The 24844-nt window shown below is 44.4% G+C and overlaps 1 long non-coding RNA gene across 4 annotated transcripts in view; it reads right to left on the bottom strand.

Annotated features, from left to right (window-relative positions):
- The window catches only part of LOC118146294 (uncharacterized), a 105223-nt gene that overhangs the window by 45738 nt on the left and 34641 nt on the right, over positions 1-24844 (bottom strand). For 2 of the 4 annotated variants that reach the window (XR_004731925.3, XR_013524880.1), the window contains exons 2-4: positions 16133-16242; positions 13514-13629; positions 882-11480 (exon numbers count right to left, since the gene is read on the bottom strand). This is a non-coding gene — a long non-coding RNA (uncharacterized LOC118146294). Of the gene's footprint in view, positions 1-881; positions 11481-13513; positions 13630-16132; positions 16243-24844 lie in introns of those variants that run through there. The other 2 variants (XR_013524881.1, XR_013524882.1) reach the window with 2 other exon arrangements.

Genomic DNA, 24844 nt, shown 5'->3' with positions numbered 1-24844 from the left:
ATAATATTTTAAACATACATAGATATATATAAATATTTTTGAGACGGAGTCTTACTCTGTTGCTCAGATTAGAATGTAGTGGTGCAATCATGGCTCACTGCAACCTCCACCTCCTGGGTTCAAGCAATTCTCCTGTCTCACCCTCCCAAGTGGCTGGGATTACAGGCATGTGCCACCACATCTGGCAAATTTTTGTATGTTTAGTAAAAACGGGGTTTCACCATGTTGGCCAGGCTGGTCTTAAACTCCTGACCTCAAATGATCCACCTGCCTCGGCATCCCAAAGTGCTGGAATTACAGGTGTGAGCCACTGTGCCTGGCCAGTTATATTTTTTTAAAGTCCATCTCGGTTAAAGAAATATGCTAACATCTTGGATTTTTTTTATTATTTATATATTTTTAGAGATAGGGTCTCACTATGTTGCCAGGGCTAGACTCAAACTCCTAGACTCAAGTGATCTTCCCATCTCAGCCTCCCAAGTAGCTAGAACTACAAGCATACACCACCATGCCTGGCTCTTTGAATTTGCTTTAAATTACAATTTAAATTTAAAACTTTAAATTGCTTTAAAATGAAGAAGGAAACAGAAGTGAAAGAGGAAAAAGAAAAGGAGGAAGAGAAAGATGATGATGGAGGCGGAGGAGGAGGGGAGCATCAGCAGTAGCAATGGAGGAGGGAGAGGGGAATACATTTTGTAAAAGAATTAAAGAATATTGATCATTATTGAAGCAGAGTAATGAATACATAGAAATTCATTATACTATTTTTTCCATCTGTGCATATTTAATACACAGATCCATATACAAATGTTCATAATTAAGTTTTTAAATTCTATGCTTCCTGTGTATAAGCAGATAAAAGGAAAAAAAACAATGTCAGCAAAAATCAAAAAAGTATACAAAAAGACATACCAGATTTGGAATAAAAAATGGGAATTCTAGAACTGAAAAACACAGTAACTAAAAATTGCTCAAAGTTGTGTCCATTGAGCTTTTAAAAGATAATATGGGAAACTATCTTCATAGCCCCAGAGTAGAGAAGAACTTACTCATCAGGACACAAAAAGAACTGCCAATGAGGAAAAGCTTGTTATTCAGGCCCCATTAGAAAAAGAAGGTCTTGTTCATCAAAAACAACCATTTAAAGTTAAAAAGACAAATCACAGAGTAGGAGAAGATACCGCAATACACATAAGCATTAATGGGATCATACCCAAAATATTAAAAGGAACTCCTACAAAACAGCAAGAAATAAAGATTGCAATAGAAAATTGGCAAAGTCTTAACAAGCAACTCACAGGAGGAACTAAGTCTCATTCATTATCAGAGAAATACAAATTAAAACCATAGTGAGCTACCACCACGTGCCCTCCAGAAGGTACATGAAGTGCAAAGGTATAAAGACTGACAAATATGCAGGAGTTACAAAGAATGCACAAATGCAGGGTCTTTGAGCTGATGAACATAAATGTGAGTGAGGACGAGAAGTTACAAGCACTCTCCTATGAGTAGGAGTGTAATTTTGGTACAACCACTTTGAAAAAAACATTGGCACTCTATACTATAATTGAAGACAGACATGTTCTAGAATTCAACAATTCTACTTCTAGGTAGAACAGAAATGCATATTCATAGCAGCATGATTCATTGTAGCACCAAACTGGAAATAACCTAAATGCCCATTAATAGCAGAATGGATAAATTTATTGTACTAATTTTATGCAATGGACAACTACACCAAAATGAAAACAAAGACACTACTGATCATGTAAGTATACGTTTGAATTTCTCAAACACAATGTTGCAACACAAAAGGAAACACACAGTAAGATTTCCATTTAGAAAATATTCAATACAAAGTACAGGTAAAATTTTAAATAAGAAAAGCATGCCTGAAAGTTGGTAACTTCAAAGAGGACAGGAGGATAAATTTACAATGACGGGAAGAAACCAGCGTAAAAAAGCTGAGAATACTCAAAGTCAGAACGCCTCTCCCTCTAAAGATGATCACAGTTCCACATCGACAATGGAACAAGGCTTGATGGAGAACGAGCGCCTCCTGATGACAGAATCACTCTTCAAGGAATGGATAATAACAAACTTCGGTGAGTTAAAAGAACATGTTGTAGCCCAATGTAAAGAAACTAGGAACTTTGAAAAAAGCTTTGATGAAATTCTATTGAGAATAGACAACTTAGAGAGGAGTATGAGTGAATTAATGGAACTGAAGAATACAATACAGGAACTCCGAGAAGTATGCACAGGTTTAAACACTCGAATTGCTCAAGCAGAAGAAGGGATATCAGAGGTCAAAGTCCAACTTAATGAAATAAAACGTGAAGAAAAGATTAGAGAAAAAAGGATAAAAAGGAAGGAGCAAAGTCTCCAAGAAATGTGGGACTATGTGAAAAGACCAAATTTACGTTTGATAGGTGTACCTGAATGCGACAGAGAGAATGAATCCAAGCTGGAAAATACCCTTCAGGATATTATTCAGGAAAATTTTCCTAAACTAGCAAAGCAGGTCAACATTCAACCCCAGGTAATACAGAGAACACCACAAAGATATTCCTCAAGAAGAGCAACCCCAAGGCACATAATCGTTAGATTCACCAGGGTTGAAACGAAGGAGAGGATACTAAGGGCAGCCAGAGACAAAGGTCAGATAACCCACAAAGGCAAGCCAATCAGACTTACAGCAGATCTCTCTGCAGAAACTCTACAAGCCAGAAGAGAGTGGGGGCCAATATTCAACATCCTCAAAGAACAGAACCTTCAGCCCAGAATTTCATATCCAGCCAAACTAAGCTTCACAACTGAAGGAAAAATAAAATCTTTTATGAACAAGCAAGAACTCAGAGATTTTATTACCACCAGGCCTGCTTTACAAGAGCTTCTGAAAGAAGCATTATACACAGAAAGAAACAACCAGTATTAGCCTTTCTAAAAATACACCAAAAAGTAAAGAGCACCAACATAAAGAAAAATTTACACCAACAAATGGATAAAACAGCCAGTCAACATCAAATGGCAGTAACCCTAAATTTAAATTGACTAAATTCCCAATCAAAAGACACAGCCAAAACCCAACGGCATGTTACATCCAGACCTGTTTCACATGCAAGGATACACAAAGACTCAAAACAAAGGGATGGAGAAAGATTTACCAACCAAATGGAGAGCAAAAATAAATAATAAATAAATAAAAAGCAGGAGTTGCAATTCTCGTATCGGATAAAATAGATTTTAAAGTAACAAAGATATAGTGGTAAAAGGATCAATGCAACAACAAGAGCTAACGATTCTAACACCCAGATAGGAGACTTAGATTCAATGATACAGAAAATTAATAAGGATATCAAGGACTCGAACTCAGATCCGGAACAAGTAAACTTAATAAATATTTATAGAGCTCTCCACTTCAAATACACAAAATATACATTCTTGTCAATACCACATCACACCTACCCATTAGTTTAAATGAAACATTGATTGGCCATTATTAATACCCAATTTTTTTCTAAATAAAGCAATATTTCCATTTACTCTCCCTCTTTCTCTTTCTCTTGCTCTTTCTTCCTCTCCTTTACTAATTATTTTTTTTTTCTTTCCTTCTCTCAAAAAAAAAGAAATCAACTTGTAAACCTCTAGATCCAGGTCGGCAATGTCTCTTTCATTGCTTGATTTCCTTTCTTCCCTTCCCTCCCTCCCCGCTTCCTCCCTTCCTTCCTTCCTTCATCCCTTCCTTCCTCCCTACTGTCCTTCTTCCCTTCCTTCCTGCCTTCCTCCCCCCCCCCAAAAAAAAAAAAAGAAAAGAAAAGCATGCCTACCATCAGGTCAGGATAGTGGTAGCCTCCAGCAGGAAGGGAGGGAGGTGTGACTGGGAAAGGAGAGAAGTTGGGGTTTCTAGGATGCCAGAAAAGAGTGATAGCCACATGGATGTTGGCATTTGATTATTTATTGACTTGTAAAAGTTTGCTTAGTGCAATTTTCGGGATGTGTGTCATATTTCAAAATAAATAATCTTCACTAATTGGTTTGGCAATAAGAACTCACTTTGCCATTTAGGAAATTTGGTGGACATTTTCCAAGGTTTGGATGAAAATATGTTTAAAGCTGGCACTGGGACAAAAGCATTTCATCAAAAATATTAGGCTGATAAAGGTAAATTGAAATTTATGTTTGAATATCTCCCAACACTTTCTGTCAACAGCAGTTTAAACAAGTGCCCCTGTGTAAGGGAATAAGAAGGTAATTAATAGTCATTTGACAGGTCTTGGTGCATAGCCTTTTTGATACCATTCCCAGAAATTGAGAACGTGAATTATTCTAACGATTGGGTTGCAAATCCTATGAAGTCATTGATTTCTAATTCCTTGCTTTCAACAAAAAGGAAGGCTTAATCAAACTATTAGCTGATAGAATATTAAAAATGGTTTTGATGCTATATAATTATGTCAGTTTAGCATGAAATCTGTAAAAAGTTCAAAGAATTATGACAATGCTAGAATAAAACATGTTCCATTTTTATTTACTTGTTTATGTGAACAAGGTTTGAATGCTAACTTCTACGAGAACAAGACTAGCTGAACCGTTTCATTCTAGTAATAAATAATATTCGACCATGAATAAGTGAACCAATTAGTTGAAAAAAATACTCCATTCCTCTTAAGAAATGCAGCTCCCAATTTATGTTTATTATTAATAAAATTTTAAAATATGCTTACTTTTTTGCTCAATTGTATATTCATTAAAATTGTAATGTACCTCAATTCAGGACAAAATTTTAACCCTCAGAGATGTGTGGTCACAAGAAATGAAAAAGGATTTGAATATATGTGTTCATGTGTGTATAATTTCACTGCAGAAACATTGACTAATGTAATCTATAAAAGACTGTGAAGCATAGACGTATGTTAGGATGAAGTCCTACCAAACACACTTCACTTTCATTTTAATAAGAGTTCAAGCAGAAAAATAAACGATCTAAAATTAAACTGTTAAAGGTTTTGTTCATGTATTTTTAAGTAGATGACAGTGAATATGAGATTATTATAGAATTTACATTTCTTTGAATACACTTTGTTTTTTTGAGACAGGGTCTCACTCTGTTACCCTAGAGTGCAGTGGTGCAATCAGGGCTTACTGTAGCCTCAAGCTCCTGGGCTCAAGCAATCTTCCCATCTCAGCCTCCCGAGTAGCTGGAACTACAGGCGTGAGACACCATACCCAGTTAATTTTTGTGTTTTTTTGGTAGAGATGAGGTTGTCCATGATGCCTATGCTAGTCTTGAACTCCTGGGCTCAAGCAATCCTCCCTTCTTGGCCTCCCAAGTGCTGGGATTACAGACATGAGCCACTGTACCCAGCCTACTTTGAATGTACTTTAAAGAATGATGTGACAGTTTTAGAATGTTAACAGTTTGAGTAAGTCAAAATTACATTATTTGTAACTATTTAAACTTACTAAAAATTTTAGATTTCAATTTTAAAGTGTGCACAATGTGCATAGGTTTTAAAGTCTAATGGCTGAAATAGACTAATGGTTTATTCTCTGCTATAAAAGAAGTTGGAGACAGACAGGTTATGCTCGTGTGGCAGCTCCTTGAAACCATCAGAGGTGCAGGATCCTTCAGTCCTTCTATTCTGCCATCCTTAGAAGGTGGCTTCCACCCTGAAGGCTACATTGTGGCTACTGGAGCTTCAGCCATCATGCCATGTCTGAGAATCCCAGAAAAGGGACACAATAGCTTTTACCAGGACTCCTACCAAGCCACATCCCACTCCTATCTGTCAGGGAGCCCAGAAAAGAATTTTTCTACTGGGAATGTGGCCAAGAGCCCTGTCACCACAGGGGAAAATGAGACTATACACTTGGCAGGGAATTCTCAGTCTTAGTCACGAAGAGTATGGCTCCATTTTTATTAAGTTGTACACATCCATGTGTTTTTATGCAGTGTTACATTTGGAAGGACATTTACCAATGTATTCATGGTTTATCACTGGACAGGAGATCTCAATTTACTTTTATTTACTTCTCTGAACTTTTCTACATTGAAATTTTTAATAGATACAGTCATCCTTTTTTTCTTTACCCTCAAACTACATGGGTTTGAACATGGTCAGTCTTACAAAATCATTACAGATATTCTAATATGTTAAAAAGAGGCAAACTGGGAAAAAGAAAGAAAACTTAGAGAATTTAGAGTCAACAAGCTGAGTTTAAATTTCACTCTGCAATATAATTAATTTAGCATATATCTTAATCTCTATGGACCTTAATTTCCATTGTATAACTAGGTTATAATCTCCAACAGTGTTAGAAGTAGAGGTAATATTTTCTTCTTTTGTTTTATATATCAAAATTTAGAAGTCCTACTTACTGGGAGTCTCTTCAGAGAATACAACAGATATGGGACCCAGTTCGGGCAGTGAGACACAAGGGCTGGTTTGGTGGACGCTCTGGGGAAATTGTTCCTCTTTCTCAAGAGTCTCTCTTACTGTGGTTGTTGTGAGAACCTGTGAATCCTGAAGCCACCACAGCTCAAGCCTCAGGATGAAGCCAGGACCAGGAGGAGGACAGAGCTGAGAGACGCATGGAGAAATCAAAGTCATGGTGTCAATGTGTGCCCAGTCTCTGAACTTTTCACTTACAGGACCCAATAAATCTCCTTTATTATTTAAGCCAATGCTACGATTTGAATGTTTGTTTCCTCCAAAATGCATGTTGAAATTTAATTGCAACAGTATTAAGAGGTGAGGCCTTTGAGAGGCGATTAGGCCGTGAGGACTCTGCCCTCATGGGTTGAATTAATGTCATTATGACAGGGCATATTTGGCCCCCTTTGTGTTTCTCTCTTGCCCTCTTTGCCCTCCCACCTTCTGCCATGTGGTCACACAGCAAGAAGGTGCTTGTCAGATGCCAGTGCCTTAATCCTAGACTTCCTGTTCATCAGAACTATGAGCCGATAAATTTCTGTTCATTATAAATTATCCAGTCTCAGATATTCTGTTATAGCAGTATAAAACACACTAAGGCAGCCAATCTCAATTTTGTTTTACCTGTTTGCTGAAAGCATTCTAATCACTATTCAGCTTAGTTATTTAAAATTACTTTCATTTATATTATTCTATTTGATCCTGACAAAAACCTCGCAAAGTGGTCCAGAGTTACGATAGCTGAGGAAACTGTGAGCCAGGAATGTAAAGTGACTTGCTCAATATCACATGATAGAAAAATGGTGACAAGGATGGAACTCAAATGCAAGTTTCCTTGATTTGAGCTCAGTTTGCTTCTCAGTGGACCAAAATGCCTACAAGGATAGGCAAGCAGAAGGTGTTCTGATGACTGAAGAGTTGTCCACACTATGGATGCACCATGGTCTAAATGTTTGTATCCTCCCCAAATCCGTATGCTGAAACTAATCCCTAATGTGGTGGTATGTGGCAATGAAGCCTTAGGGAGGTGGTTAGGTCATAAGAGTGGATCCCTTCCAAATGGGATTAGTTGTCTTATAAAAGAGACCCCAGAAAGACCTCCTGCACCTTCCACCACGTGAGGTTACAACCAGAAGGTGCCATCTATAAACCAGGACGCAGGTCCTCACCAGATACCATATCTGCCAGTGCCTTGATCTTAGTCTTCCCAACCTCCAGAACTGTGAGGAATAAATGTATGCTGTTTACAAGCCACTCCGTTCATGGTATTCTGTTGCATCAATCTAAAGCCACCCCGGGGTATAATCAAAGCTTTAGGGCTGACATCAAAGAGGGTGGTGCCCATGGCCTCCTGAAATCATACCGGGGGATCTTGGGCTTATTGGGTTAGTGGCACTCAAAACTGAGCACCCAAAAGTGGGGTTTTTGTGGGGATCCCACTTGCTAACAGGGAGACACCTGGAGGAACCCAACGAGGTGTTTTCAGAGTGCATAGACCAAGGAGTGAGTCTGGTAGGAACCCATTGAACAAGGGCCTAAAGATTGGCATTTGTAAATAAAACATAAAAGCTTTAAAAAAAAAAAGTGGAGAATATTTTGTGATTACCAGCAGCATCAGCATCCAACCTAGGATACCCTTTCCCCAAGCCACTCATTGACATTTGAAGTTCCAGAAGTAAAGATAATTCCTTCAACTTTACAATTAAGAGGCAACTCCTATCTCACCCCTCACCACCCCTGGAGAGCAGGGAGCTACTCGACATTGACGGTCACTTATTCTTCATTGTGACTGAGTTGCTCCTTTCCTGGAAGATAGGGAAGTAAGATTATTGTGGGGGTAGGAGGCAGTGGGCAAGACAGGAAGGCTCCCCAAAAGAAAGGGTGTTGTCACCATGGCATTGGGAACACCTGCTCCCTGGATGTCCTTCGGCTTCCCTCTTGGATGACCTAACACAGGCAATCACCACTGGACCCAAGAAGCCCACTAAACTAGCCTGATGCTAGAAGGAATGAATCCTTCACCTCCCGCCATTCCTCCCTAAGGCCCACCACCCAGAAAATAAATGCCAAAAGAAAGAAATATTTCCATCTATTTACCTCAAAGCCTCTTCCACCCCACTGTTTTAATGTCAGTGCCTGTAGGTGGGCTGAGTCCTGCTATGACTGAGAGGGGCTGACCCTGAGCCAAAAGTGGAGGCCACAGCAGTTGACTTGCCTGCAGCATTCTTGGGGATACTTAGGTTTCCCATAGTTTATTAGGTGGAACGACAGGGGGAACAAAACACAAACTGGCCAGCCTTTTGGGGAGAACATTATGTTCAACCTAAAGTCACGTGAACAATCCTTGCCATGTCAGGTCAATATGAGGAACAATAAAACAAAAAATATCTTCTTACTTGTGGAACACAATTCACTGGAGTGTAACAGACCTGGTTTCGAATCAGGCTCTGGATGTGACCTAACAATGTAACCTCAGACAAGATACTTACGTTCTCTGTATACCAGATTCCTCATCTCTAAAGAGGAGGTGATGATACCAAATGGGGAGAAACTGAAAGCCTTTCCTCTAAGATCTGTAACAAGACAAAGATGCCCACTTTCACCACTGTTATTCAACATGGTACTGGAAGTCCTAGCTAGAGCAATCAGACAAGAGAAAGAAAAAAAGGGCAGCCAAATTGGAAAAGAAGTAAAATAATCCTTGTTTGCAGATGACATGATTTTATAGTCAGAAAAGTCTAAAGACTCCACCAAAAAAACTATTACAACTGATAAGCAAATTCAGTAAAGTTGCAGGATACAAAATCAACATACAAAACTCGATAACATTTCTATATGCCAACAGCAAACAATCTGAAAAAGAAGAAAATCATCTCATTTACAATAGCTACAAATAACTAACCAAAGAAATAAAAGATCTGTACAGTGAAAACCATAAAACACTGATTAAAGAAATTGAAGAGGACACAAAAAATGGAAAAATATTCCATGTTCATACTACCCAAAGAAGCCTACAGATTCAATGCAATTCCTATCAAAATACCAATGACATTCTTCACAGAAATAGAAAAACAATCTTAAAATTTACTTGGAACAACAAAAGACCTAAAGTTATCCTAAGCAAAAAGAACAGAACTGGAGGAATCACATTACCTGACTTCCAATTTTACTACAGAGCTATAGTAACCCAAATGGCATGGTACTGGCATCAAAACAGACACACAAGCCAGTAGAACAGAATAGGGAAGCCAGAAATAAACTGACATATCTACAGTGAACTCATTTTTGACAGAAGTGCGAGGAATACATATACAGTGAGGAAAGGGCAGTCTCTTCAGTTAGTGCTGGGAAACGTGGATATCCACATGCAGAAGAATGAAACTAGACCTCTACCTCAAACATCATACACAAAAATTAAATCAAAATGAATTAAAGACTTAAATCTAAGACCTCAAACTATGAAACTACTAAGGGAAAACACTGGGGAACCTCTCCTGGACATTGGAATGGGCAAAGAATTTCTTGAGCAATACCCCACAAGCACAGGCAACCAAAGCAAAACGGACAAATGGGATCACATCAAGTGAAAAAGATTCTGAGCAGCAAAGGAAACAATCAGCCAAGTGAAGAGACAACCCGCAGAATGGGAGAAAATATTTGCAAACTGCTCATCTGATAAGAGATTAGTAACCAAAATATACAAGGAGCTCAAACAACTTTACAGGGGAAAAAATCCAATTTAAAAACGGGCAAAAGATCTAAATAGACATTTTTCAAATGAAGACATGCAAATGGCAAACAGGCCTATGAAAAGGTGCTCAGCATCACTATCATCAGAGAAACGCAAATCAAAACTATAATGAAATAGCATCTCACCCCTGTTAAAATGGCTTTTTTCCAAAAGACAGGCAATAAGAAATGCTGGCAAGGACGTGGAGAAAAGGGAAGCCTTGTCCACCGTTGGTGGAAATGTAAATTCGTACAGCCGCCATGGAGAACAGTTTGGAGGTTCCACAGAAAACTAAAACTAGAGCTACCACACTACCCAGCAATCCCACTCCTAGGCATTCACCGCAAAGAAAGGAAATCAGTATATCAAAGAGATATCTGCACTCCCATGTTTATTGCAGCACTGTTTACAATAGTCAAAATTTGGAAGCAGCCTAAGTGTCCATCAACAGATGAATGGATAAAGAAAATGCACAGATACGCAATGGAGTTCCATACAGCTACAAAAAAGGGGACCCTAGCATTTGCAACAACATGGATGGAGCTGACGGTCATTAGGTTAAGTCAAACAAGCCAGGCACAGAAAGACAAACATGTTCTACTTATGTGTGGGAGCCAAAAATTTAATCAATGCCACTCATGAACATAGAGAGTGGAAGGATAGTTACTAGAGGCTGAGAAGGGTAGTGCGGGTGTAGGGGGAAGAGGGGGTGGTTAATAGACCCGAAAATAGGATTAGAATGAATAAGACATAGTATTTGCTAGCATAACATGGTGACTTAGTCAAAAATAATTTAATTGTACATTTAAAAATAAAAGTATATAATCGGATTGTAACACAAAGGATAAATGCTTTAGGTTATGAATACCCCATTCTCCATGCTGTGATTAATACTGATTGCATGCCTATATCAAAATATCTCACGTAACCCATAAATACAAACTTGCTATATACCCACAAAAATCAAAAATTAATTAAAAAGAAGTGATTATAATGATGCTACCTCACAGAAATCTTAAATGAAATAATGCACAAAAAGCAATTAACACAGAGCCTGACACATGGTACATGTTGTTAGTCTGTTTTCACACTGCTATGAAGAAATACTGGAGACGGAGTAATTTATAAAGGAAAGAGGCTTAACTGACTCACAGTTCCACGGCTGGGGAGGCCTCAGGAAACTTACAATCATGGTGGAAGGGGACGGGGAAGGAAGGTCCTTCTTCATGTGGCAGCAGGAGAGAGAAGAGTGAGTGAAGGGGGAAGCGTCCCTCGTAAGACCATCAGATCTCATGAGAAGTCATTCGCTATCCCTAGAACAGCATGGAGGAAACCAACCCATGATGCAATCACTTCCCACCAGGTCTCTACCTAGACATGAGGGAATGATGGGGATTACAATTCAAGAAAACATTTGGGTAGAGACACAGCCAAACCATAATATACATGTTCATTAAATGGTGGCTCTTATTTTTACTTGTCTTGGGTCAGAGAGAATGGAGGCAGATGGAAAATACTGCAAAGAGAAGAAAAATATAAATTGCCGGGGCAACGAGGATTGCACTGGCCTTTCTTTTTTAACATTAATAATAACATTGCAAACACAGTAAATGGTCACCAGACCTAAATTTGCACAGGCAAGGTGTTTAATAAGGCTTGTTGATTGGACTTACGGGTCCTTCTGGGCCTTTCACGGAGCTTGGGCCTAGTTTCTACCTTTATTGCTTCTGATGCCTAAGGCTGACTCCCCAAGGCAGCTTGACTTCCCACAGGGAAGTCTCATTCACCAAAAAGTCTCGGTGATTCTGTTTTACCTGTCTTTTTAACTTTTATTATTATTTATTTTTTTAGAGACAAGATCTCACTCTGTTGCCCAAGCTGGAGTACAGTGGCATGATCACAGCTTGCAGTAACCTCAAACTCCTAGGCTCAAAGGATCCTCCTGTCTCAGCCTCTGAGAAGCTGAGACTACAGGCATACACCACCACATCTGGCTAATTTTTTAATTTCTTGTAGAAATGGAGTCTCATGATGTTGCCCATGCTGGTCTCTGACTCCTATGTTCAAGCACCCCTCCCACCTTGGGAGGATTTTTTCATCCCCCAAAGTGCTGGGAAGAAAAAGCCTCCATGCCCCTCCTTCTCGATGATTCGGAATCACCTCCAGTAAGAGACATCCTCTTCTTAGGGCTGAGAATAACCGCCAATGAGGAACCATGGATTTGGGGGCCCTTCGAGAATCAGATCTTGTTTCTACCAGGTCCCCATCCTGGCCTGTCATCAATAACCAGCCCCTTGGTCTCTTTGTCCCCTGCCTTCGGCATCCCTGGCAGGTTCCTGATGTTGACTCTCCCAAGGCCACTTCATGGGATGGACCCTTACAGGTCATCTGAACCAACCTCCTCCATAACAAAGCATGAGCACCAGAGAGGAGGCAGACTTGTCTAGGTCGTACAGGCTTGGGGTTGCTGTGGGGCTCATCCAGGTCTAGGGAGCCCAGGACAGCATTCATCACCACCCCACTCTCAGTAACATTGTGCTCTTCAGCATGTAGACAGCTCATACCTACGCCCTGTGCATGATTCACAAATGTAAAGACCCACACACAGGAGCTGCCTTCGCAAACATTGATCAGCAGCAGTCTCGGTTATCATTATTGTCACAGTCCTTGTACCTCATAGCTTCATACCATGAATAAGTCACCATGGGGTGGACATCTTTGTTTTATAATAGGAAACCAAGGTTCATACCTTAACCTGCAGGACTTTGTAAAAACCCTGCAGTGGGTAAAGAACCCAACAAGGCCAGCCCCTCAGCCTCTCGCTCCTAACCCCCAAGCCCTTTCTATTCCGGGGTACTGCCTCCCACCCTCCTCTGGTCAGGGACACAGGCTCCCAGAGGAGGAGTACTGGCCTGGCAGGGAGCACCGACAGTCTCGGCCTTTCACCAAACAGCAGGGGAAAGATAGCAAGCCCTGTCCCCCCGTGGCCCCAAGATGTGTGTGCCGGGAACCTGTCATTCAGAGACCCTGAATGAAGAAAGCGAGTAGGCCAGCCCAGCCAGGCACAGCTCACCCATCCTGCTGGCAAAACTCATCACGTTTTACCAGGCATCCTGAGGTGCTGTTGTGTGCCAAGAATGACACTTGTCTCTCACCACCAAAACCAGAAGGTATCCTAAGAAGAGTAGGCTCACCCTGCAGAGCCACACTAGGCAGGAGCAAGGCGAGAAGCCTGGGCAGAGCCCACCCCCCTGCACCTCCCTCCCCACAGCCTGTGGAGACACACAGGCTGGCAGAGCCACTGGGGCAGCAGGTAGGACAGTGGTTTAGGAAGGCAAGTGCTTACCACAGAGGAGCATGGCCTGTTCAGCCTGACCCTTGGGTTCTCACCATGGGTTCCACTGGGCATCCACAGGACAATGCAGTTATGGGCAAAACCGGGGAGTCTCAGACATTGTTTTCCTGGGGAGAAAGAAAATCCGATTCCATCAAAGTCCTAATCCTACACTATGCACATGGACAGATGGAAATAGGCTTCCTCCCGCCCCAGGTCATGGGTCCCTGCACTCTGAGCGACAAAAATGGGAGAGCACAGAGCCAGCTCCCCATGTCCTCTGGAAAAACAAGGAGTCTCTGAGGCCCCATGTCCAATCCCACCCCCACCCCCTTTTCAAGCCCTGCAAACTCTTTCTCGCCTTCAGCCATCAGCTTAGGTCCCTCTTCCTCCAGGAAGCTCGCCTTGATCTTTATGGGCTGGGTTAGGGCACTTCCCGAGGTAATGTGCTCAATTCCCTGTGTCCCCCACTAAACCTCAGATCCCACAGGAGCAGTGGTGGAATCTGCCGGGTTCTCACTGCCTTCTGCCCTTGTAAGGTGCCTGGCATACTATGCTCTCCACCCCAAATGAGTGAATGAACGAATGAATGAATGAACAGCAGCCCCAAATCAGGTTGCTCTCACATAATCCACATGACTGAGGAGAGGTCTACATTTTATTGTTTAAGAAGGTAGAGCTTGAGAGGACCTTGAAGTCACATCGTAGGCTGCTGAGTCTACGAACAGGGAAGCAGCTGGCGCCCCCGGGAGGACCCGTCCCAGCGAGCCAGGGCCTGGGTTTCCTTCCGCAGAGGGCGGAGGGGCCGGAGGGGGCACGGGCACCCCTAGGCTCTGAGGGGGTCGCCCTGCAGGGCTGCGGACTTCAGGGCCATCTTGGCTGTCCCCAGAAAGCAGGAGCCCGGACCGCGGGGCTCACGAACGCCCACGTTCTCTGCTACAGCCTCGCCACTCCCCTGGACCTCTCCCCTTGCCCCCTGCCTCACGGGTAATGCCCAGAACGGGTGCTTCTTCAGGTGGGGTCTTGAGAAGCCTGGCTGGGCTGCAGCTGCTGAACTGCGATAGCCACGCGGAGCCCGGCCTGGCCTGCACACTGGTGCCACCGCCTGGCGGGGAGCGGGACTGACGCGCTCCTCTCCTGCCTGTCCTTCCAGCCCAGATCACCAAGGCCGCCGCAGCTTGGTCCCCGACCCTGGGCGAGGGGTATGAGGGGGACAAAGACTTTGGGCACAACACTCACCACATACAACCTATTCTCGAGTTGGGAAACAAATCTAGGCAAAGGCACACTGAGTCAAAGTCAGGGTATGAGCAAACCAAACACCAGCCAGCAGAGGTTAAACTTCTATGCCTGACCCAGGGAGCAGCAGAGACTGAGGCAGATGAGAAGCCCCTGCCGAGGCCACCAGGTTGTCCAGGCTTTGGGGCTCCAGGAAACGTGGTTTCCATGCTCAACCTTGGCTCTGCCTTCCCTAGAAGATGCCTCTAGCTGGACCGAGCTGGCTTTTAATCATGCTGCCTTCATAAGCCAGGTGCATGATCCCGGGGTTGGTTAACTACAGGTGCATTTCCTTAAGCAATTTTTAAAAAGTGGGATGGGGTTAGGAACTCTTGCCTGGCTGTGTTTTTGTGACAATTAACTCATGAATGTGGAGCATTTGACACAGTGCTCAGAATAGAAGCTATTCTTAAAAGCAATCCATTCATAATAGGGAACGAAGGTTCTAGAATGGTTACTTTTTAAAACTTTCAGAACAGATTCAATATAAGAACATCACTCTCAATTCTTACTGGCTTCCATTCTGGAGTAGCAGAGACAGAAGCAGAGGGGCCACTGGCCGTGGAGGGAATGGCCCAGAGCTCCCAGCCTGTCTTGGGTTAGTGGCAGCCATGGGGAGGCCCTAGAGAAATATCACCCAGAACTGCAAAGATAGCAAGGAGTAAATACTAGCAATGATTGCTTGCCAGATGCCACTCAGTGTCCTACATTCTTCATGGGCATTGACTCATTTGCTCTTCACGCCACCCCTACAAGTAGGTGTCATTAGGATCATCCCCATTATTCTAGAGATGAGAAAGCTGGGACATTCACAGATTGGGGAACCAGGCCAAAGTCACACTGCTTCTAAGCAGCAAAACTGAAATTGTAGCCAGGTGTTGTGACTCCACAGCCTCTGCTCCCAACCACCAGGCAATCCCTGCCTCTCTGACCTGGGAGCTACAGTCGTTCCCACTTCTCACCTGGCTTATGAAGGCAGCATGATTAAAACCCAGCTTGGTCTGGCCAGAGGCATCTTCTGGGGAAGGCAGAGCCAAGGTTGAGCGTGGAGACCACGTTTCCTGGAGCCCCAAGGCCTGGGCCTCCTGGTGGCCTTGGCAGGGGCTTCTCATCCTCCTCAGTCTCCCCTGTTCTGAGTCAGGCAGGCCTGTTTGCATAGAAGTTTAACCTCTGCTGGCTGGTGTTTGGTTTGCTCACACCCTGACTTTCACTCTGTGTGCCTTTGCCTTGACTTGGTTCCTAACTGGAGAATAGGTTCTACGTGGTGGGTATGAGGGAATGTATTCTCTTCCCGGGTCCACAAGGGGCATGGTTTCAAAGGCAAGAACTTCCCAGCACTATACCTCCACCTACCTCTCCATCCGGGAGACTAGAAGTCTTTGTTTAACCTTCTCATGCACGGGAAGTAGACTGGCCAGGTGAGCTTCCTTTATCTAGAAAGCCCACAAGAAGCTGTGGGAGGACTGTGGGCCAAACAACAAATCAGCTGTGAGAAATCAAAGATTAATCACTCCATTGGAAGTTTAAAGGAACTCCCTTCATAGGTCAAAAAACTTGAATAGGGCAGGAATATCTCCCAGGTTAAAAGTCCCCTTCTCCCACATCTGTGCAGACTCCATTTCTGGATCCCCTCTCATGACAACATGGGAGCTCATTTTCTCCTTTTTCTCTCTCTCTCTGCCTAAATAAATCACTTTCTGCAAAACTCTTTGGGGTCCAAAATTTACTTAAATGAGCTCACTGCGCCCAGTGGGGTCCTCTCCCCCATCCTTGGGTGAGTGAGAGACCGAGGCCCTGGAAGAACACATCCTGTTGGGGAATGACCTGAGCCCATTGTCTGCAATTCAGTCCCAGGTACGCAGGTAGTCATTGGCAGAGCTGTGATTTTTCCGTCTTGAGCTTTCTCCCTAATTCAACTTGGGATAGAGAAAGTAAAAGCCAGCCCCTCTCCCACAGTCAGAATCACCCAAAAGGCAAACTAGGGTCCTCTTGTCAACCACATTTCCCACTGTGTAGCAGAAACCAGTCTATGGGAAGAGACGGTGAAAGCACCACACAGAGAGAAGCAAAGATGAGGCTCTGGCAGCAGAGTTCAAGTCCCGGTTCCAGCCATCCCTGAGCTCCAACTGCAGCCTTCCTTTTCTAAGACTTGGTTGTTCAAATTCAGGGTTTGACTCCAGGAGCCAATAAAGCTCCACTGTGTTCCCAAGTTGTTACAAGTTGGGGAACAGTCACTTGCAACCAAAATGGGCTCTGCCACAGAAGGTGACATGTGGAAACAAGAGGCAGAAACCCAGAAGGTCAGGAGATCTGGCAAAATGAGGTGAAAGAGAAGCCGAGAACAGCAGAAAGAACATAGAGTGCAAAGCCAAAGAGCCGTTTGTTCATCCTGCCCAACCACCCGCTCTCTCTCTTGTCCCTGAGCTTGCTTCTTCTGCCCACAGACTGCTTCCCAAATAGCTATGAAAATCTCGTGAACTGGTGCCTTGAACATTTCCTCTTCCAAATGCAGGCAAGTTTCAGAGCCCCGAATCCCACACGTAGACACTCACTAATTCCTCCTTCGGATAACTCTCCATGCCAGCTAGAATAACTCCCCATCCTTCAGATCTCCCCACACCACGTAGTCTCCCTAAGTGTTTCTTCCTGCCCCCACTCCCCTGCAACCCCCCAGCAGGGTGCTTCTAAAAAGGCAGATGGCATGAGCAGAGAGCTGACCCCCAGCTCAGTCCTCAGGAAGGCAGGGGTGTTGATGAGTCAGCGGGGTCTGCACTGAAGCATCTGGCTCAAATTACCAGGATGAAGACTTCTTTGGCAAATTGCTCACAGCCCAACAGGCAGCACTCCACACAGACCACCCCAGCGCTGCTGTTAGTCACGCGTGCATTTTAATTTAGCTACAGAAGAGGAAGGAGCAAAGAGCACAGATTAATCCTCTCCTTAGAGAAGAAAATGGGACCTCGGGAGCTTGCATGGCTTCCCTCAGCAAAGAAGCAGAGAAGTGCTCAGCAGGGGCAGGCTTCCTGAGTGTGTCCTAATTTTGGTCCACACAGAACTCCGGTCATTCTGGGATCAGCATCGGCAGTGGTCACATTCCTGACCTTCCCCCTGCCTCCCACCGCCTTCACTTGACTTTCTCTTAAAGAAAACTCAAACTAGAAGGGATCTGGTTCAGTTCCATCAACGATTCATTCATTCACTCATACATTCAAAGTGGTGAGGCCAGAAGGGGCCTTAGGGCTCATCTGACCAAATCCTTCCCATCCGGTGTTTACTGGGCTCTTTAACTCTAAGTGACAGACATTGACTGTAGCTAACATGAAGCAAAAGAAAACCCAGAATTGGCCAGGCATGGTGGCTCAAGCCTGTAATCCCAGCACTTTGGGAGGCCGAGGCGGGTGGATCACGAGGTCAAGAAATCGAGACCATCCTGGTCAACATGGTGAAACCCTGTCTCTACTAAAAATACAAAAAATTAGCTGGGCATGGTGGCGCATGCCTGTAATTCCAGCTACTCGGGAGGCTGAGGCAGGAGAATTGCCTGAACCCAGGAGGCAGAGGTTGCGGTGAGCCGAGATCGCACCATTGCACTCCAGCCTGGGTAACAAGAGCGAAACTCCGTCTCAAAAAAAAAAAAGAAAGAAAGAAAAAGAAAACTCAGAATTTATTTAAAGTAAAAGAAGGAGCTCAAAGAATTGGAAAAAAAAAAAAAAAAGGAAAAGAAAGCTGAAGACCTGTGTCCTAATAGGACAGGTCCCAGGGAGCTTACGAGCTTGAATTTCATGATCTATCGAGTGCATCTTCTAGCACTTCTCCATTGGTATATCTTGAGTGGGCTCGTTCACGAGCAAAATGTGTTCCCCTTTCTCTCTCTCCCTTGCCTCACCCATGGCTACCTCTGGGTGGTGTAGCAGGCAGGGAACGGGCAGGGAATGTAAGATAAAACACATGGCCTCTTGAGGGCCCATGCGGACAGATTGCTGGAGCCCACAGAGTTCCTGATTCTGGGGTAGAACTCCAGAATTGCGCATTTTAAACAAGTTCCCAGGCAAGGCTGATGTCGCTGTGCTGGGCGCCAGACTGAGAATCAGCACTCTCCGGAAACCTCACTTAGGTCCTGTTTCACGCTTAGCTGGGGAGCATGGGGCATGCTGAGAACCAGTCTCCACCACAGATGTCCTCAGTGACATCACCAAGTCCCACAAGGCAGAAATCAATGGGATTTTCAAAACCAAAACAGGATACTATGACTGCAAAGGGGTATAGATGTTAGCTCAGCAGGAAAAAACACAGACATACAGTGTGCCCTCGCCAGGTGATGTTTGAATGTTTGTGACAACATCCCCACCAGGTGGGCCCTAACTTAGGCTCAAGTGCCCCCAGTGACTGAAGGCTCACCATTCCACCATACCCAATCTATCTGTGGATGGCTCTGATAAATAGCAGGTTCTGAGTCACGTGATACAAGACTCAGAGTTAAATTCCCCTCTATGTAGCAACTCTTCAAATATCTGGGGGTAACTCTCAGGCTTCCCGGGGTCAGTGGGTTAAACCTCTCCAGCTACTTCTGCAGCTCTTCGTGAGACATGCAGAGGAGCATCCTTGCAATCTTGAAGGAGCCCAAGATCTCTCTCTGTTGGGCAGGTGACATGTTTATTGCAAGCCTCGTGTCTGACAGGCCCAGTGCTTTTTCTGGCAATACAGTAGCAAAAAAGGCAAACACTGTGCCTACTCTCATGGAGCATTAGCGAGTAATCAAAATGGAACTTAGTTCTACAGATGAGTTCTCTTCAGCATGCAACAGCGAGGCCATCACCTCCCTCATTCTAATTAACATGCTTTTATTAATGCAATCTGAGATGACATCAGGTTTCTCAGCAGCCACCTCCTACCATTGACTTCTTACCATTCTTCGGAAATCTTCAGGAACATTTACAGTACGCCCAGCCCTGTGCTGGATGTCACAGGAGTGCAAGAGAAGCAACAGGCCTGGTCTCAGCCTCTTAGAAGCCACTGTTGGTCTCACTGAAAAGCTAGTTAACTGGCAACTGGAGAAGGTCTTCAGATTCCAAAGGAGACCCTCAAAGAGTCATCGTCACTGATCCCAGATCCACGGTCGCATTAGGAGCACACGGGCCCTCTGCATCAGCAGAGCCCCTGTTGGGGGCCAGGCCCCCAGGCTGAGAAGTTTGGACATTGTATGTCTTGAACCTCCCCCAAATGCAGCAGATGGGGCTCCTCAGGCCACTGCTCTAAGGAGTTTCCTGAATGGTCAGCTCTGAGGCAGGAGCCAGGAGAGAAGTTGAGAAGCATCAAAGTATAATGAGCTGGAAGGAGCCTTGGCAATCCCAAATCCAGCCATCTCCTTCCACAGAAGGCCTGGGCCCCAAGAAGCAAAGGGGTGGTTCACACTATTGACAGCTGAATCCTAGGATCCAGCTCCTCTCTTGCCCTAAAACTCCATTCCCTGCCTGCCATGCCACCCAGAAGCAGCTGTGGGTGAGGCAAGGGAGAGACGGAAAAGCAGACACATTTTGCTCATGAACAAGCCCACTCAGGTGACACAAATGGAAAAGTGCTAGAAGATGCACTCTACAGATCGTTAATCAATTGATGCAACATAAGCAATATATCGGGAAAAAAACCATTGTTGCCAATAACGAAGGTGCCTAAGACAGAACGTTCTTCAGTGCCAGCTGGGCAACAGAAACAGCAGGCGGCCGTAACTCCAAGCTCAGAAAGCTTTTGTTTTTAAACTTGCAATGCCAAGGAGGTGAGACAAGGGAGCTAATTCTCCGGGAGACAGGCCTTGGGGAGCCAAATGCATCAGGTGATAAACTGGTCAGATGGTCCAGATTCAGTCACGCTCAGAGGAACAATGGCTCTTTAATGAGCCCAGCTGTTGATCACAGCTCTGCAGGAGAAGGGAAATGAGGACTGCTTGTTTTCAAAACCAGAGCTACACTGGATGTGACTCAAGAACTAGACATGCGTGAGTTTAGAGCATCGGCGTGAGTGGAAGGAAACAAGACCCTTCTCTCCCAGACATCTTGATGCTGTGGGTTAGTCTGCGTTAGCATCGGATGCTTCCTGGCTGGGTGACATCATGAGCTAACACGTGTGTGCTGCCTACTACTTGCAAGACACTGTCTGCCAGAGTTGGGATGTTTGTGCTCCAAATCACGTGCCGAAATTCGATCCCAGGGCTGGTGGTGGGGCCTGATGGAAGGTGTTTGGAACTTGGGAGTGAATCCCTTATGAATAGATTAAAGCCCTACCTGTGGACGGTGGAGAGATAAGTAAGTTCTCACTCTGTTTGTTCTCACAAGAGCTTTTTGTTTAGAGGAGCATGGCACCTCCTCCCTCCTTTCTCTTCCTCTCACCATTCGATCCCTGCACACATCAGCTCCCTTTCACCTTCCACCACGGGCGGAAGCAGCCCGGAGCTCTCACCAGGAGCAGATGCTGGTGCCATGTTTCCTGCACAGCTTGCCAAATGTGAGCTAAATAAACCTCTCTTCTTTATAAGTTATCTAGCTTTGGGCTTTCCTTTATAGCCACAGAAATGGACTAAAAATGCCAAGCACTTTGTAAATATTAACTCCTCACAATAAGGCTGGGTGTGGTACGACTACCCCATTTTAAATATGAGTCAAGTTGGTCACAGAGAGGCTGAGCAGCTTGTCCAAGGTCACACAGCTAGTCGCACAGCTAAGTTAGGATTGAACCCAGGTAGTTCAGTTAGGAACGCCTGACTTCTCCATTGTACCACTGGCAGCCGGAAGAATGAGGAGTTGCGGCTGATGCTCCCAGAATGTTTCGTAAATCTGCAGACTACTCCAGCACTCTGGTCTCTAACCTGCCATTTGGGACCTGCCTAGGCTTTCCAATTTGAGCTGTTGTTCTTTCATATCACAGGAAAGTACCAGAATCTATAGAAACTCTGGCCATGATAACATCTTTTCTTTTGCTTGTTGATTACAGAGCCTCTGATGTATCGCCAAACTGCATTAGTTGAGGTTTCTTAGCATATATTGAACTGACACATTGATATAATATACAATGGCCATTGACTTTTTTCCCATTTTTTTTTACTTCCCAATAATACAAGGAAGAGTTGCATTTGATCCTAAATTCAAGTGGCCGCCTCTGTACCCTAAATTAGTCCCAAGGATAATCAGCCTCATTCATCAACACTTCCTAGTTTACACCATGTTAGTGACTAAGGGGACACCAGGGGTGCAGATATGATCTCTTCCGGCAATGAATTCAGTCTCCTGGGAAGATTCGGTGCAAACGAGAGTTGCACTAGAACATGGCCAGTGCTACTGTAGGAATGTGTCCAAATGCTTCAGGAACAAAAAGAAGGAGAACCGAGCTCTTGAGAGAGCAGCAGGAAAAGAGGTTCAGAAGGGAGACGGGGTCAGATTGAGCACAGCTAAGGAGGCTGGGCAGTGTTACAGGAGATGGGGGAGGTCTCTGGAAGGTTCTGGGTAGGGGGACATTGTAGTTAGGAATACCATGCCAGCCTTCTACATGCATAGAGGGCAGGCTAGAGGGCAGCAGTACTGGGACAAAGAAAACTAAGTAGAAGATCACGGGGCTGGGTGTGGTGGTTCACGCCTATAATCCCAACACTTTGGGAGGCTGAGGCAGGTAGATCACCTGAGGTCAGGAGTTTGAGACCAGTCTGGCCAACATGCTGAAATCCCGTCACTTCTAAATAGACAAAATACTAGCCAGGCATGGTGGCAGGCGCCTGTAATCCCAGCCACTCTGGAGGCTGAAGGGGACAATTGCTTGAACCTAGGAGGTGGAGGCTGTAGTGAGCTAAGAGCCCACCACTGCACTCCAGCCTGGGCAACAAGAGCGAAACTTTGTCTCAAAATAATAATAATAATGATAATTAGAAGATGACGCATAGTCCAGGCAGGAGATGAGAGTTAAAATCAGGCAGAAGCACTGAAGATGGAAAGAGGAAATGCATTCAAGAAAAAGAAATCAGGTTTTTTTCCCTTGTGTGTTTCACTTGGACTACAGATTCATTTGGCGTAAAATTTTGCATCTGACGCTGATCCTGACTGAAGCATCGTGAAGATCTGGTTTTTAGGTTAAGTTCAAACTTCTAGGAAACACAAGTCAGACCAGAATACACAAGTTTCAGTGCAAATATGATCTCTGCCGGCAATAAATTCAGTTTCTGGGAAAGATTCGATGCGATCAGGCTTGTTTGCTTTTGAGCAAATTATTTGCATTTTCTGAAACTCAGTCTCATCATTTGTAAAGTGAGAAGGATGATCGCTACCTCTGCATCTTATGGAATAAGCTAACTGGGGTGCCAATATTATCTCATCTCTTTCAATCTTTTCTAATAATAATAACAACAATAGCAACCTCCAACACTTACTGGGCAGCTAGTACGTGCCAAGCACTATTCAACATGCACTAACTCATTTGATCCTCACAGCCACCTTAGGGGATAGCTTCTATTATTGTCACCATTCTGCAAATAAAGAAACGGAGGCAGAAAGAGATGCACTGACTTGCCAACTCCTCAGGCTGTGGCAGAGCAAAGATGTGAGCTTGCTTTCTTTCATCACCGCCTGAGCACCCGCCTACTCTGACACACAGCAAATCCAGTGCCTCCTTCCTGGGCCCTCCCTCCTCCCCTGTATCGTCCAAGAATCCTGCTTCTTCCCTCCTGCTCCCTGGCACAGGATGGACAAAGAACCACCCCAGCCCTATGCTGCCATTGTGGGATGCTGCCATTGCTGGATGCTGCCACACGGTGTCGCTATTGAAGGCCAATCCTGCGAGGTTGGCTAGGGAGGGTCTATTCACGGGATATTCTTACTGGTTCCAGTTCCTGTCCAAGCTGCAATGGGGGTCCCAAGCGGAGGCTCTCAGACTTCACTTCCCTTTTTTTTTTTTAAGATGGAGTCTCACTTTGTCACCCAGGCTGGAGTGCAGTGGTGCAATCTCTGCTCACTGCAACCTCTGCCTCCCAAGTTCAAGCAACTCTCGTGCCTCAGTCTCCCGAGTAGCTGGGATTACAGGCACGCACCACTACGCCCAGCTAATTTTTTGTATTTTTAGTGAAGATGGGGTTTGCTATGTTGCCTAGGCTGGTCTTGAACTCATAGGCTCAAGTGATCATCCCTCCTTGGCCTTACAAGCATCACAGATCTTGAAAGGTAGTAAAAAGTTATCTGGCTAAGATCAAAAAGAGGTCCAGAATCTAGAGAGGTTATTAAAACACTTGGGCCTCTATTGCTCCAGGTTTAGCTGTGCTTCTGGGCTTTGGTAGCCTCAAGATACTATCGGGGGAAAGCTGACATCCAGGGCCCATCAAGTGTCAGACACAATATATGTCTGGCTTTGGGATGTGACCCCAAAATGCTGCACACTTGAGTAAGAATAACCAAAAATAAACCAGTCCTTGCATAGATGAAAATACAGTTCAAAAATTTGAGTGGTGGAGGAAATAACAAGACCTGAACTTGAATTAAGGTAATCCTTTGTTGGCAGTGCTCCCAGTCACCTGGCAAAAGGAATAAAAAACCTATTTTTAGAAGACAAGGACACAGCATAGGTCCTCAATTACGTTTTCCAAGCGCAATGTCCAACAGAGTCAGGGATAACCAAGTACACATGAAGATAAAATGCTATGGATGGGGCTGGGTGCTGTGGCTCAGGCCTGCAATCCTAGCACCAATGGATGAGTGGGCCAGATCATAAGGTCAGGAGTTTGAGACCAGCCTAGCCAACATGGCAAAACCCCGTCTCTACTAAAAATAAAAAAATTAGCCAAGAGTGGTGGTGGGCCCCTATAGTCCCAGCTACTCAGGAAGCTGAGGCAGGAGAATCACTTAAACCCAGGGGATGAAGGTTGCAGTGGGTCGAGGGCCACTGTACTCCAGCCTGGGCAACAGAGTGAAACTTTGTCTCAAAAAAAGAAAAGAAATGCTATGGATGAGAATGAACAGAAACAACAAACAGACCCACCCACAGGAACTGCAAATAATGGACTCATCAGCAGGTACATCAGCAGATAAAAGAAATGGG

Source organism: Callithrix jacchus, chromosome 12 (genome assembly GCF_049354715.1).
Source record: "Callithrix jacchus isolate 240 chromosome 12, calJac240_pri, whole genome shotgun sequence".
NCBI classification, from domain to species: domain Eukaryota; kingdom Metazoa; phylum Chordata; class Mammalia; order Primates; family Cebidae; genus Callithrix; species Callithrix jacchus.
The sequence above is the reverse complement of the archived record's forward strand: the minus strand, read 5'-3'. Positions and strand labels throughout refer to the sequence as shown.